The 15,521-nt window shown below is 40.6% G+C and overlaps 1 protein-coding gene across 2 annotated transcripts in view; it reads left to right on the top strand.

Annotated features, from left to right (window-relative positions):
- CSMD1 (CUB and Sushi multiple domains 1) overlaps positions 1-15,521 on the top strand; it is a 5,442,057-nt gene that overhangs the window by 1,296,236 nt on the left and 4,130,300 nt on the right. The window lies entirely within an intron of this gene.

Raw genomic sequence — 15,521 nt, 5'->3', positions numbered from 1 at the left:
AAGAGATGAATACTGTGGATTCAAGATTGCCAAGATGAAAGAGTACTCGAATGAACCGAATAACATCGCTGGTCGGGACATACCAAAAGAGACAAAGCAAAAGTTCCGGCATATGAAGTTCCACGTATTTATTATTTTAATTATTTATTTTAACTTGTTATATTACTTATTTGTTTTAGTTAGTTGTTTTATTTCATTGTTTTTAATTGACTTGGAAAATTTAAACTTAAAGTAATGCCACTTCCACTGAGAAGGCAAATGTGGAACATTTTATGAACTGATGGACTCAGATGAAATGTTAATTGCAAATTTTCATTGATGCACATGAATATTCATTTTGTTGGATTGCTATATTGTAAAAATAAAAATAGAACAAGTTGTTTTTAGGAATTGGCTTGGATTATAGCCAAGTTCTAAAAACAAAAGGAGGGTATATGTAAGGATATTTGGCATGTTACAGCACAAGTAGCATTACAGCACTACTGCACAAGTAGCATTACAGCACTACTGCACAAGTAGCATTTTTTTTTTTTTTTGCAGCACCACCACAAGGGTGCGGTGCATTGCTATATGGGTTAGCAGATTAACAAGGAAAGACAGGCTATTCAGTCAAAAAACGATTTTAATATATAAGATGCAAAGCTATTTTACAGTTAAAAGCACACGTGTTCATTTAAAAATGCACACTATTTTTCACCTGAAATGCCTATATTGCTAGAGACACATTTGAAAATTAACAGCTAACATATTAACAATTAACCTGACTAATAAAACCTTATTTTAATATAACCCACTAATAAAATGTGTTCTCTACTGCAGAATTAGGCATACTTTGAAAACCATTTAAATGAGTGTGCAGATTTTTCTCTTCTCTGCCTGATTATCCGTGTTGTTGTGCACAGTAACGGCAGGAAGGAGGAAGTCAGATTTGCAACAATTGCAAATGTATAAGCGAAGCTATTGTTGAAAAGTAGGAGGATGAGAGATGATGGATTTCATTGGAACACGTCATAAAGAGGGCTGAGAGGAAAGTTTTAGTGGGCAGTAGCAGGGAAAAAGACAGGCAGACATCTTTCTGCACTACTGGGGAGAAGACCTGGCTGTGGGGGTGTCCTGCTGCAGTCGAGACTGGGGAAAGCTGAAAGAATTACCTTTCCACTGGCAGAGGCAGTCCTATCTGAAAAAGCTGAGAATTCCAGGCAATGACCCCGGCTTGAGAAGGCAAGCGTTCCTTTTTATTGGAGTTACGCCAAGAGAGCCACATTCACAGAGAGAAGAATCTGAACAGATAAGGTAATTACCTAACTGGGGGAGCTGTGTGTGTGCACGAAAGTATGCAGTCAGTTTAGAAAAATGAAAGTCCCGTGCGTGTCTTTATCAAGTGCTAATGTTGCAATTTAAGTTCTGTTCTTCGCCACTATAATTGCAGTGTGTCATTGAAAATGCTTTGATTGTTCCCTTTTATTGCTGTAAAAATGAGATCATGCCTAAATGCAAATTTTATAATACAGAAAATATTTGAAAACAGACGGGTGGTTTATTTTCTATTTACCATTACAATGCCAATGATGTGGGGAGATTTTTAAAAAGTGCAATGGTCATTTTAAGACAGATGTGTGTATGTCAGAATCAGTATGAATAATTGTGAGTGACTGTAGTATAACTTGTTGGAGGTACATGAGCCAACGGGAAGAGAGACTCTCTGAACATAGCTCCCTACCGTATATAAGGTAGTGGAAATTACCACAAGACTACCACATATAGCTCTCTGTCGTAAATAAGTCAGTGAGTTTGCCCATGGTGGCGCACCAACACTATCCCTGGAAATTGTGGTTTCCCTAGAATGCAGGTCTGAGGTCTCTCTAGTGATCACACGAAAAATCTAAGCGAAGATAAGGGATTCTGGACATTGGGGCCACAAATAAAACAAGGGAATTATGCTCACAAAAATACCACCAACCACGTATACCAAATATGCAGGTCTGGGTGCTGAAATAATGCATGTCCATTGTATTATTGTTGCACATGGCCAAATCTGAATACAAAGAGTGATTATTGCTAAGTTATTTCTCGGCGGTAATAAAATACCGTCAGGCCCCAAATCTCCACAAAATACCCTACAGCCCTGAAGACTTTGATAGTTTCCCTCACTGTCCTTGGGCCTTTAACCTATTCTTCAGGTCCCATAACTCCCAGTACCACCCTCAGGGTACGCCTATAAAGCTTTCTTAAGGGTGTGCTGTAGTTTCTACAATACAATGTTCTTTAAGAATAACCCTGTACAGATGTAATCACACACGTGCTTAATCTCCCCATGTGTGATATGAGAGGCTTGAACAGTCACCCACATTGTCTCTGATTAAGTCGAAAAGTCTTTCCCAGCTGCTGGGACCTTCAGGAAGTGTTTTCTGCCATCCACTTTACTACACTTTAACATGTCCCATTGCCTGAAATGGGGGACACCTTCTATCCAACCCAATGCTTACATTCTAATCACTATTCGTTCTCTTTCATGTGCACGTCGGGCATCCCACTGATGACTCACCCGATAATCAGCACACCACCTATTTTGGGTAGAGGTTTTGCTATTTGGAGTCACAGCATCAGCATGGCTTGTGCTTTAATTCTAATGAATACAATATCGACAACAGTTCGACTTTCACAAGAACTAGCGTTTTATATGCTAACTTGAGGTCCATCTGTGATAGGAATAGAAAGTCTGTTTCTGATGTCGCCACTTTAAGACTATAAATATTTCTGGTCGAATCGTGCCTGCTAAATCCAAAGAGCCTGATCACGAGTTGAAAATGCCTGGACATGGCATTACCATTGCTGCATGCAGTAATATGAAGTGTCTGCATGATTTAAAGGTATGTGGCCCCTTCAATTATTCCTCATTTTGAAGTCTCACTGGACTCAATCTGGATTGTGTATTACCGCAAGTGGTGATTACTACCTGCAATAAGTCTTTTGTGTGTCAGTATTGACCTCTAAACAAAAGCAGATGTCAATACTGAAACTCATAGTTATGTACTCTAAAAATACCTGATGTGTTACCATTACCATCAAACTTGCATTCAAGCCCATGGTATCTCCAGTGTGGGTTTGGGTGGACTTGTGGGCCTGCCGAATGCCACTCTGAGTCCTCTGTGGGATTTGAAGCCATGTGAGGCCAGATACTATTCACTGTCATCCCACATTGAGAGGGTGAAGCGCACACTACCTTGGCTCACTGTTTCTTTAGTATGCCAGCAGGATTTATGACACATAGGTAGATGTTCTGTTTTTCTATTCATGTACGTGAATTATACAGTCCTAGTGGAAAGGACACAGTGTGACTAGCACAGTATTCATTCAAGTGTTTTGGAGGTCCCTGTGTTGCATTTTTGCTAATATCAGATGTGATTAGGTCTAAAGATCAACCCTAGGAAGCATGTCAGGTAGCCATCTATGCAATACTCGGTCCTGCAGAGATGGCAAATCATGTCCGGTTATAAAGCCCATTTCTTCATGAGTGTCTGCGTTGATTTTTGTTCGGGAAATCTGGCCACAGATTAGCACTTTTAATCACACTGTTCCTCACACCGGGAGCCAGTGGAACTGCATCAGAGCAGATTGCTGTATTCTAATCTTGGCACTGCTGATAACAGACTGTCAGTCCGTGTTCAGTGGAGTGTGACGGTCTGTTAGTTTTGCCCTAATAAGCATCCTCCTTGGCACTGATAATTGATCTAATGGAAGTGTGAAACATTCATGCCAAGAGCAAGGTTGCAATCTTTGCCGCTACTTCACAGAGGAGAGTCACGGACTGTCCGCAGCAATAAATCGGTGCATCAAGAGGAAGGCGCAGCGCCTCCCTATTGTCTGCTACTATATATATTACAGGGTCTGCAGTAGCGGCCCTGCAGTTATGGTTTAGTTGTTCCACCCATAGGAAGAGCACTTTTTGGATGGCGTATAACTTTGCCCCCCACCCCACGGACTAATCCTCACAAAACTGTGCAGACAAAAGTATATGACCATGTCAGATTGATTTTGCGAATTTTGTGAGGTTTCGTGCAGGGGGGGGCAAAGTTATAGGGGGGTTCCCAAAATGAGTGTTTTTCCCATAGACACAATGGAAAGAAAATGGTGCTCACGGCTACAGCCCAAACCGCTGGATGGATTTTCACCAAATTTGCAGCAGGAGCGGCGGTTTGGTGCCGAAAGCATCGGACGTGCCCACTGATTGGATGGTGAAAAGTGTGAGATGTGTCAGATTTTTAGAAACACCAGCCAAGTTGGATTCGCGGACTGCAGCTGTTGTTTACATACATCGCAGTAAAAACATATTAAAAAACACAAAATTGGACTTGCCAAACTAATAAAGCAATCGCTGGAGAGGTGAGGGGTGATGAGGATGGGATATGATGACTTTCCAACTGAGATGTCCGCGAATGCTCTGCATGTCAGGGGCAATCCTGTGATGTTTGCGAACATCTGAGATGTTCGGGGACATGTATGCTTATTTGTGCATTACAAGTTCGGTGAAAAACTGTTTTTGGATGGTTTATGACTTTGCTGGCACTCAGTGGAACTACATAAAATTGTGGAATTCCATTCTAGACCTGTCTCTGAATGGTTCTGCAAAGTGTGGTGTTGTTTTGTGAAGAGGGAACAAAATTAGAGGGGTGACCCACAATATTTGAAAGGCTTGTAAATGTGATGCCATTTGATGAATCGGCACATATGCCTGAAAAATGTTTGTAGACCTAGATATCAGTACTTTTGCAATGTTTGGTGGGATTTTCTCAAGAGGGGGCACAATTAGAGGCAGAGTTTCATCATATTTAGACGGGGTATAACTTTGTTGCCCTTTGATGAATGTGGACAAAAGGTTTTCAGAAAGATTATAGACCCAACCTTGAATGTTTGTAAAACGTCTGAATGGATTTTGTCAAGTGGGGGCTAAGTTATATGACTATTGTATGTACATACATTTTGAATCTTTTGAAAAAATAAAACATGGGCGGATTTGTAGCAGACGCGTGTAAGGAGCATTGGCAAAAACCTGAAAGCATGGTTTTGCAAAGGTGTCAGTGTTTTATTTTTTGAAAAGTGTCATAATGTAGGTACACAAAATAGTGATATACATTTGGTGACTTAGGTATAGCTTGTGGTCTTAGGCAGTGCCCATATTGTCTGCATCATGGCCTAAGGCCGTGACCCGGACAATCTGGCTACTGGCCATGAACATGAGGGACCAACAATGGGGTTAAAGTGGGCATGGCCACTTGGGACCGGCTACGTTGAAAGGTTTTTCAAAATTGGGATAGGTTTAAATGGAGACAAAAATATGGTTGCGGGTGCAGGTTGTAGTGCTGGATGCGATTGCTACCAATATGCATGAGGAGGGTCAGCAAGAACTTCATAGCATGGTTTTGCAAATATGTCCTGTGTTGGATTTTTTTTCAAAAGTGTAAAATGTAAGTACACAACACAGTGATATAACATTGGTGTCTGTCTAATGGGCCTGGTCGTCAGCAAGGAGACATTTCTACTGTAATTTTCTTATTGGGTCCTGCAGCATGGCCGAAGCGGTAGGTTTGAGTGGGAAAAAATATTCTGTTTGTGGTTACAGCCTGAAGTGGTGGACTAGATTACAACAAACTTGCGCAACAAGCATTAGCAAGTATCTGAAAGTATGTTTTTGGAAATATGTCTTGTGTTTTATTTTTCAAAAGTGTAAGAATGTAAGTAGAAAAACTAATGATATACATTTGGTGTCTTGGTAGTGAGTCTGGCCTTCTGCAAACGCAAATGTGTACTCTGATTTGCTTATTGGGGAATGTGACATAGCCGAAGCCTATGCCCAATGCATTTGGAGACTGGCCATGGCTGCAAGCCATGAGCACTGGCCTTGTTTAAATGTTTAGGGTATAGTGGACACTGAGCTAGGATGCAGGGTAGGTGCAGTGAATAATAGGGTTGCTTTGGTTTGCCTGGGGTCGTGGGTGAGCCTTATGCCATAGTCAATGAACAATGATTTCCATACCCAGCATGCGCTGCTGATAACAACAGACATAAGTATGTGTTGCAAAAGATATGTTTCTTAAAGGCGGTTTATAGTTCCTTCATATATACAAAAAGGAGAATCATTAATAACGTATATACATTGATGTAACACAATGAAACATTTTCACGTATACATACATATTAAATTGACAGAAAACACCTTGTTACAGGGATGCTACAGTTAAGATGCATCCAACCCTTGGGACTCCTCTCCTCCAGTAGTTAGTTAGTGGTGTCCTAACTTGGAATCCGAAATGCAGATGCAAAAGATTTGTAAAAGTTTGTAAGTGGCAGTTGGTGTTTGGAAGCTTAAAGTTGTCTTAGGCTGTACGTACAGTTTTTGGAAGTGATTGGTGGTTGGTTGTGTCACTGATTGAAAGCAGGCATTGAGGGAGTGTTACAGATATACAATTAAAAAGGGTAGAAGGGCTGCCCTGTGTGATTGTGTGTACATGCCACCCGTGTGTTTTAATGATCCATGGCCTTGAAAGGGGAATGTGGAGACTGTGGATAGTTATAAAGGTTCATTAATTATGGTCCTTATTGTATGCTAGAGAAAAGTATTTGGGACTGAAAATAGTTTCTGTCCTTTTATATTCTTCTCTAGCTGTCAATTGTCCATCAGCACCGGCGGGGGAGCCAGCCAATCAGGTGGCTAGGAACACGGGCTTGAACCTCTTGTACATGCCCGCATTCCAAGCCGCCTGACAGAAAGCTCTCCATACTGCCATATTCCACCCCACTCACCGTTCCGATTTAATTTGTTTTTTTCACCCCTAACCCCCTACATACCTTATTTTGGCAGCGGCTTGTGACATTTGCTCTTTCTATAGACCTCCTGCAGGATGCCATGGAAAGGGAATGGTGGCTCCGTACAGATCCCTGCTTTCCCTTTCCATATTGGGTAACTTGGAAAATAATGTTCCTTCCTACAGCGTGATGACGCACACGTCGTATGAAGGAAAATCCTTTTTTTTTTATCACCCCAGATTACCGCTTTGGCATCACAGGCTGCAAATGGCCTTCTTACCCCGTTGCAGGGGCTGGAATGGGGGATAACTGCCTGGAGGCCTCATTATTCACCCTCACTTCACTTGGGTTGCCAGGCCATTATCCCCTGTTCCATCCTTTGGAACGGGGGATGAATGCCCCATTATTTCCATTAACATAACACAAAATGCTAATGGAAATGTTGGAGAATCTTATTGAGTCTATCTACTTTATTGAGAAATATAAATTAGATGTAGTCTATAAGGGTATTTCTTTTAGTTATATTTTTTTTACTGTGAAAGATGGTTCCTAAAGGAACATTTATTTTCATTTTTTTTTTGTTGCAGGAGAGGTAAGAAAGTAAGGTGAGTATGGAAATGAGAGAAGATGTACCAACATTAATATGGAGTGGTAGGTGGACAGGTGAATATGTTGCACATGTGTTACATCTAAGGTAGGGAGCTGTGTGTCTCATGCTCCCTGATTACAGGTTCAAAAGCAAGTTCAAAATGCTCTCCCCTGCAGATTGGTGTGTTGCAGTATATACATAATACTGTTGTCTTCGAAAGATATGGATCAACAGCCTATTTAATCACTTGCAAGGTAGCCAGTGGGATTTTGTGTCCCACAGAAGTAGGCTGTGTGGTTATAGTATTGGTTGAGGAAGATGAGGTGGAGGAAGACAGCCTACTACTTGGAACAACCGTTCTGAGGTGGTTGGATTTGGTGTAGGGCGCATGTAGGTGGTCCGGTAGGAGTTCCATCCAGGTAGTCTGTGACTCACTCAGGCATTTCACTTTGCTACTTGTAGCCTTTGGTAGATTCCTGGCCGTGGTAAAGAACTGCCACACCCATGACTATCTCTGGGTGTCAGATGTAGATGCTTCCTCAATCTCATCTCATTCTTGGTCCTCCTCATTGTCTTATGAAGTACTGTGCTTTATTTGTTGTGTAGGTCCTCCAGCTGGTGGTGGAGGTTGTGGTGGTGGTGGCTCTTGGTGAGGAGAGATGGCAATAGCTGATGCCATTTTTAAGATACATATCAGTTTTGATAATATTCTTCCAACTACGTGCTCTGTGCTAGATTGTTAAAGGATAATGAGTAAGAATAGGTGTAGGAGCTGTGCAAGGGTACATTTTGAGCTGGAAAGTTCCAAGACCAGCAGAAAATGCAGTTCTGAACTGTTTACGAAGCACAAACCCCATTTGCGAAGTGGGGACGCGTTTACGAACACGTCATCATGCAATGCACACATGTTGTCACGTGACACTGTCCGGGACATCCGTGATGATGTCAGATGTTTGCGGACGTCGACAAACACAACAACTCTGGAAAAGGTGTAAAGAAGTGTTAAAAATGATGCTAGAAGGTAAGGAATGGCAGAGTTTTAAGGTGAAACTTCGTAAATTGGACAAAAATGTTGCTTTATTGGGGTAAGTATAATATTAGTAAGTTGTAGGAAATTAGAATGCACTGGTAAAAACCCATGAGCTTCACTGAAAAAGCTGTGTTCAAGGTTTGTTATGGTTAAGTGCCAATAATAAAAACCTATGAAATTTCATGATAGTTCTCCCAATCACCCCTAATATTTTGTAGGAACTGTTTATTAAAATTAATTTCATATGTGATGTCATCAGTGATGTCAGCAATGACATTTTTGATGTAATCTTTCATGTCTTGAGTGTTGGTCTTAGAAGTGCATGGTGGTGCCGTGAGTCATGGTTGCTTAGCTTACCATAAGTGGCACATTTATGGGGTCATACTTGTTACCATAACGTCCCATAACAACGTGTTTTCATTGAAAAAAATAAAAAATGATATGTATATATATATTATATATATATATTTATATATATATAAATAGAGGTAATGTGGTTCGTTTGAACTGATCCCTCTAATTTTCAGTCTATCACTTGGCAACTAAATGTATTAAAAACAACATTGAAACCAAACGGTCCCTTACAAATGTGAACACAAACTCTACATCAGATATATGGCATCGTTCTCTATGAAAGGTGTAGGAGCGTCATTCAATGAAACCTATAACACAAAACCCACCTTCATAATACAGAAGTAATGGCGTATTTTCCATTTTCCTAATCTAAAGGATTTTCTGCAGCCATATAGATTGGTATGAGCGATGAGAGAATCCTCACAAGAAAGAGAGTTTCAATTGATAATGATAGTGGTTCGCCCACTCTTAAGTCTTTTCAGGACAGTTTAGTCATGCCATGAACTTGCAGTGATGCCGATGTGTTCAATACTTGCAAACAATAATGAATGTATTTAACATGTGAACAATTATAGTAATGCCAAAAAAGCTGTGTTTCTTGGTATTGTTATCCAGTAATTGATCCATGTGTCAAAGCTACCAACAACGTTCATTTTCCATTTCCCGTGAGCAGGAGTAGAAATGACTAAAAATGACTATTCCCGTGTTCTGGACACTACGCACATTTTGGAAGAGGTGTCTCAAATCTATTAATCATCAGAAATGTTGACTATAATGGAATGTCTCTTCATAACCAAAAATTGGTCCGTCGAACAAATTAAGAGCCATGACTAGCTGAGCAAAAGTACAGTTTGTTCTCGAATGTCATGCTTTAATTAGAAGTGATGAATAGTCAAAATAAGAAGCTGCTTGAGATTGTACTGACTCATCCGCTTCCTAAGAGAATTTAAAACGCAGGCGCCCTTCATCTTGACAGAGAGAAGCATTATACTCAGATACACGATAAGCAAATGAAAACGTATACGCAAGCTACAGTGCACATATGCTGTGATGTCATTTGGTTTATCCTCAGAATCAATACAATATATTTGCAAAAACAACACATATCACATATTTTTTGTTCATATGCCAAAGACAAGCCCCGAAAAAACGTCAATATTTCACAGCGCATTGGACGTTCTTTGTGATATTTGCAGGCTCTGAAGGGCGAGCGTGCATCCAACCTGACCACCCTTGTATCTCCGCAAATCTTCTATGCAAGCCTCAAGGTGCTATCAAGGGATTTCAGTGACAAGATGACATTTCTTTTTTGTAAACATACTAACTTCTTAAACCGAAGTTTCCTCCCTTTTGTCTGAATGTACTTTGAGTGATGGACTAGGGGACATGCTTTCCATGGACCAGGGACCATGGATCAGGGGGTGATCGATTGACACAAAGAATTAATGTGTAGCAGTTAAAATATATGTATTTAAAATGGAGGCCATTTCAGTTTGAGAGGTGTTATTATTTGCACAAAAGAAACATGTTTGCAATCAATACTCTAGGTGCATGTTTGCATAATAAGCTTGGCATCTGTTCTATTACTAACAATTGTTGAAGTTCTCATAGTCTGTAAATTGGTGGAAATACTATGAAATATATGCAATTTACAGAAATAACCAGAAGGGCCATTGTTAATCTTTTGTACAATTGATATGTGTATTCACAGACTATGTATTTTGTATATTTGTATTACATTACAATTAATTATAACTCAGAATGGGTTTGTAATGCACACATTTCAATTTGACCCCACCAACTAAGGTGAATGTTCTCCCTTTGTGTAGAAGCCTGCACTAGTGCAACAAAGGTGGTGTGCTACACAGAGCACAGCACACTTGGACATTATTTACAAAACCTGTTTCCATTGAGATTTCCACATTCTTTCATGGGGCTATAGATATGATATGATATGATGTGATGTGATATGATATGATAAGATAGGATAGGTTATTTATAACACGCTTAATACCCAAATGTAGCTTTGTTTATTAGAGTGCTTAGTCCAATGGAGGACAAACAAATTCATGAAAACTGTACAGCAGGAAGTCATTGCTGGCCATAGTAAGACCAACTGTCCCGCTGAACCTCTGCTTGCAATTATCCCTGAAAATGCACTGTCTATGTTGTCTACTCTCCTCTGTCCATTGCATTCCTTTGGTGGCAGCATTTATAGTTCTAGAATCACCCCTAACGTCCCAAGGGCTTGAAATGTGGCTGTAATCAATTCACTCATGATGACCAAAGACCGTTTCTGTTGATCCTCACCTTGAGTTTACCTATGATTCTTTTCCTCAAGGCTACACAAACAAGCCTTTATTCCTACGTCTTTCATGGAAGCCTTGCAAGAAGAAAACGTTATAAACCATGAGCATGCCACCTACCACATCCAAATAACCTGTACCCTCAGGCAGCCCCAGCAAAGCACACCAAGTAATCTAATAATAGCAAGCATTGTTGGTTTACTAAATCCTCACAAAACCCCGAAATCAAGTAAGGATGTATGTGCACGTTTTTAATAACAACAAAAATGAGAAATTCAGATAGGTTTCCATTTCACACAAAACACTTAACTGACCTGAATACAGGAGAACATTGTATTTGTATTTTATTAAAGATCAATACAACATATATTTTTCAAAATAAAATATATCCCACTGACAGTATATTTTGATTGGGAGGTTATAATATGAAACAAGCATACTTGCCATTTAAAATAAAATCCTCACTTTACATGTTCAATATAAACATGCTGAATATTATTATTATTATTATTATTATTATTATTATTATTATTATTATTATTATTATTTAATATTATGATACATTCAGGAAGGAAAGGGACAAGAATCATCACAGAGGACACAGAACATTAAAAAGAAGAAGAAAAGGAAACAAAATACAATACCATCCCATTTTTCAAATAGAACAGTCGTACTGCCAAGGATTTACATATGCCTTCACATTTATGAACATTGCTGGCAAACATCAGAGACTTTTTCCTAATGATTTAGGTGTCCCTCCCTTCCAGCCATTCTTCCAATGCTGTGTTCTGTTTTGCCCCAGGACGTTGCTGTAATTAGCCACATTGTTCCTATTCAGAAAGCTCCTAATAACTCTATGGATCATTGATAGAGAGCATATTTTGCTGAATGATATCTTCCCTGTGAGCAACTAGAAAGCTTTTCTTGTGTGTGCATATATAAAAACCTCAGACATATCCGATCTACAGATGGCACTAACAGATGTTTTAGAGAGAAGAGTTGTCCATCCAACTGCAGGAAATGTGCTGTGTGTCTTGGTATTGGCTGGGATAGAAGGGAAGCTTGTTCAAATTCTATCACAGGAACTTGGCCAACCGACAGATTAAAAGAGAGGCACACCTGTCTTATTCTGCCTGTGAAATTGACTTTTTCTCATAATGAATGACTTTTTCTCATTATAATGAACTAAGTCGTGTGATAAGCATAGGATCACTAAAACGGCGGATCCCGATTAAATGAATGTAGATGGGAACATAAAACAATTTTAGACAAGAGAGGAATGTCTGCTATTTTGCTACTTCCGATATTGGCAATGATATCAATTGTTATTTATATAGAACTGCATAGAAACTTACACCCGCAGCTCAGCACTGTACAAATAGGTCTTCTCTTTACCTTATGTTTGTGGCTCAATGTTACTGTCATGGATGAATGAAGGGCCAAGTCACAGACAGTCTTGATAGGAACATGTGACTTCAGGCAGTACAGGAGGCCTGTTATGAAATACATTAGTTGTCTCATCATTTACGTTCTGATTGGGAAAAAGCAAAACGGTTCGGTCACATGATCTCACAAATTGACCTGGTATTTTAAGCTGCATTTATAGCAGCTTTCCCATGTGCACATGTATGCAATATGCAGAAAGTTTTAAAAATCACTTCCCAGTGAATGGTGGCAACATATATCTATCAAGTGAGATTGGATTGGATCATATGTGTGCATTCCAATGCAGGGCATGCAGGATTGCTTTGCAAATTCCACATCTCTGCAACTGATTTCCTCTGAGTTGCAGGCTTAGTGCCATTTCCTAATAAGCTTTGGATTCACGCATGGATGCCACCAGTGCCCAAAAAAAAAAAGAAATTATTACACGAAGTGTTTCACAGCCAATGACACAATCTAAAATGTCTCAATCTCCCAGTCCAAACAACTGCCCAAAAATTGGAGTCATCATCTCATATGAAACTCTTAGTGTTTATGGTCTCTTACATACCGAAGAAAGGAAGAAATGAGCTCGTTATAACTATGCACCTATGCATCACCTGTTCAGCTTCAGTCTGCTGAGGTTTATCTAGCAAGACACTGGGATAGAACGTGCAGACCATGATACATGTTTAATACCATCCTCTAACATCCCGGCACATCTCTGAGACTGGAATTGCAGTGCACGAGATCGGGGATAGTCAATGAGGAGCCAGGATAACATGCCGAGCATCACAGAGGATAGTTAGACCCTGCCATAACCCATCAATAAGATAGAACATAGAACGTATCCCAACTTCACGTGCTGATCCCATCAACACATTAAATTAAACCACTTCAAGGACACCTTGGAGAACCAGGCTACAAAATGCTCTGAAGTTAGGCACTCTGGTTGACAGTATAGGAGGTAGCTGGCAGACCCAAAGAGATAAAGAGGGATAACTCCCCCTAACGCGCTCCGCAGGCCCTTATCTTGCAATGCAGGTATGACACATTATAAGTGCCAGCACTATGTCTGTCCCATGCTTAGGCCAGAACAATAAGAGATTTGAATCACTATAGCCGCTCCCTCAATGCACCTCTTTTAATACTGTGTAAAGACTTTTTTCACTGTGTTGGAGGCCAGGTCAGTGCCTCAAAATGATGATTCATTCTGAGATGCTGGAAACAAGAGCAAATAATATGACCTCTGTTTATGTTGGTCCTGGGAGTCCCTTTGCCAGACATTAGTCCTGGTTACGAGAGACTTACCCAGAGTCTTTAGCTCACTATCTTTCACAGAGAAGAAATATCCCAAACATGTCAGTCTTTGTCCTGCACTGGGGCAGTCCAGCACCAAAATGCTAGGCAATTCTCCTCTGAACAAGAGTACCAACAGCAACCCCAGACACGAGTTTCAGTCTGGTTGAACCTCATCAGTAGGGTGGAGCCGTGCCTCTCTAAGAATAGTGATCAAGGGGTCCACCTCTGGATTCCCCTAGTAATTTAGCGTGAGACCCAAAGTTACTCACATATGCAAATTAACAAGGGGGAGGCCTGGGAGTCCCTCTGCCAGACCTTAATCCTGGTTACGATAGACTTACCCAGGGTTTTTAGCTCACTATCTTTCACAGAGAAGATATATCCCAAACATATCAGTCTTTGTCCTGCACTGGGGCAGTCCAGCACCAAAATGCTAAGCAATTCTCCTCTGAACAAGTGTACCAACAGCAACCCGAAATACGTGTTTCAGTCTGGTTGGACCGCATCAGAAGGGTGGAGCTGTGTCTCTCTAAGAATTCGGTTTTGAAAGAAAGGAACATGTTACTTAAATTAAATTATCTACACTATATTGTTAAAGAAGAACACAGTAAGCTCCAAGGTTGATTCGCGAGGTCAACCTTTTCACCAAAGTGCTCAACTTTACTGGTAATGAGTTTGATTACTCAAAATATAACTAAGGGTTTAGGATTTACACCAGACAGAAATGAAAAGAGAGATGGCGCTTGCACTTACAAATCAAGGACAGGGTCACAGAGAATTCTAACAGTTTTAACAAGTTACCAGGGTATAAATATGATTGCTTAGAGAGTGTAATACAGACAAAAGGGTCAAGATTGTGAAACTATGTGTTTCTCTTTGATGGCAAGATACTCACATTCCACGATTAGGTTTGGAATTTTGGAACAGCCAACTGTGTCTGGTCACCACACGGCGGGAGCGCTTGTAGACTCTGTGGGCTCACTGTAGAGGGGCCCACCTTCCGAATAACCCTATGCTTCCCAAGAGGTTGCCCTCAATCTGGGAGCAGACCTGTCTCCTTAGCCCTTCCAAAGATGAGCACTCACAATGTCCTTACTGAACTCAACCGGGACATTGTTCAACCAATAAACTTTGGAGTTCACGATGGTCATGTGGATTGGGAACTTCAGGCTTATCTGTAGGCCTTGATAGCCGCAGTAATCCATAACAACTGAGCAAAATCAGAAATGTTTCCCTGCCCCACCAGGTTCTCACCAAGTGCCCCCGTCCTCCTTACATGTTCCCCCCAATCACCTGAACTAATCTTTCCCTCCATAGACCTCTCCCATGCCAGCCAACACTTGTTGTTTCATGTGAAGCACTTTCATTCCCGACATCATTGTCTTTCATAACTGCAGTTTTCCCACCTAATAACCACTGCTATAAGAACATGTTTGTGCTCTGAACTTGGTCCCAAAGCCCCCTTCAACTCCCCAATATCACATGGTGTCCACTTTCCCATCCCCATCTCTTGCCTGATGCCATTGGGTTGTTTATCCTCCTCAAAATGGCATTGTTTCAATGTTTCATTTTCGTCTAGCCAAGATTATTCCCATAATAACTGTGGTTAAATCTCGGATTCCCTTTGTGAAAAGCCACTCTGCTGCATAGCATCATGGAAGATATAACTGCAGTTTTGGGAGAAGGGGGCATCCCCATCTCCATCATAAATTGG

The sequence above is a fragment of the Ambystoma mexicanum genome, chromosome 4p (assembly GCF_040938575.1).
Source record: "Ambystoma mexicanum isolate Mex_15411 chromosome 4p, UKY_AmexF1_1, whole genome shotgun sequence".
NCBI classification, from domain to species: Eukaryota; Metazoa; Chordata; class Amphibia; order Caudata; family Ambystomatidae; genus Ambystoma; species Ambystoma mexicanum.
The sequence above is the reverse complement of the archived record's forward strand: the minus strand, read 5'-3'. Positions and strand labels throughout refer to the sequence as shown.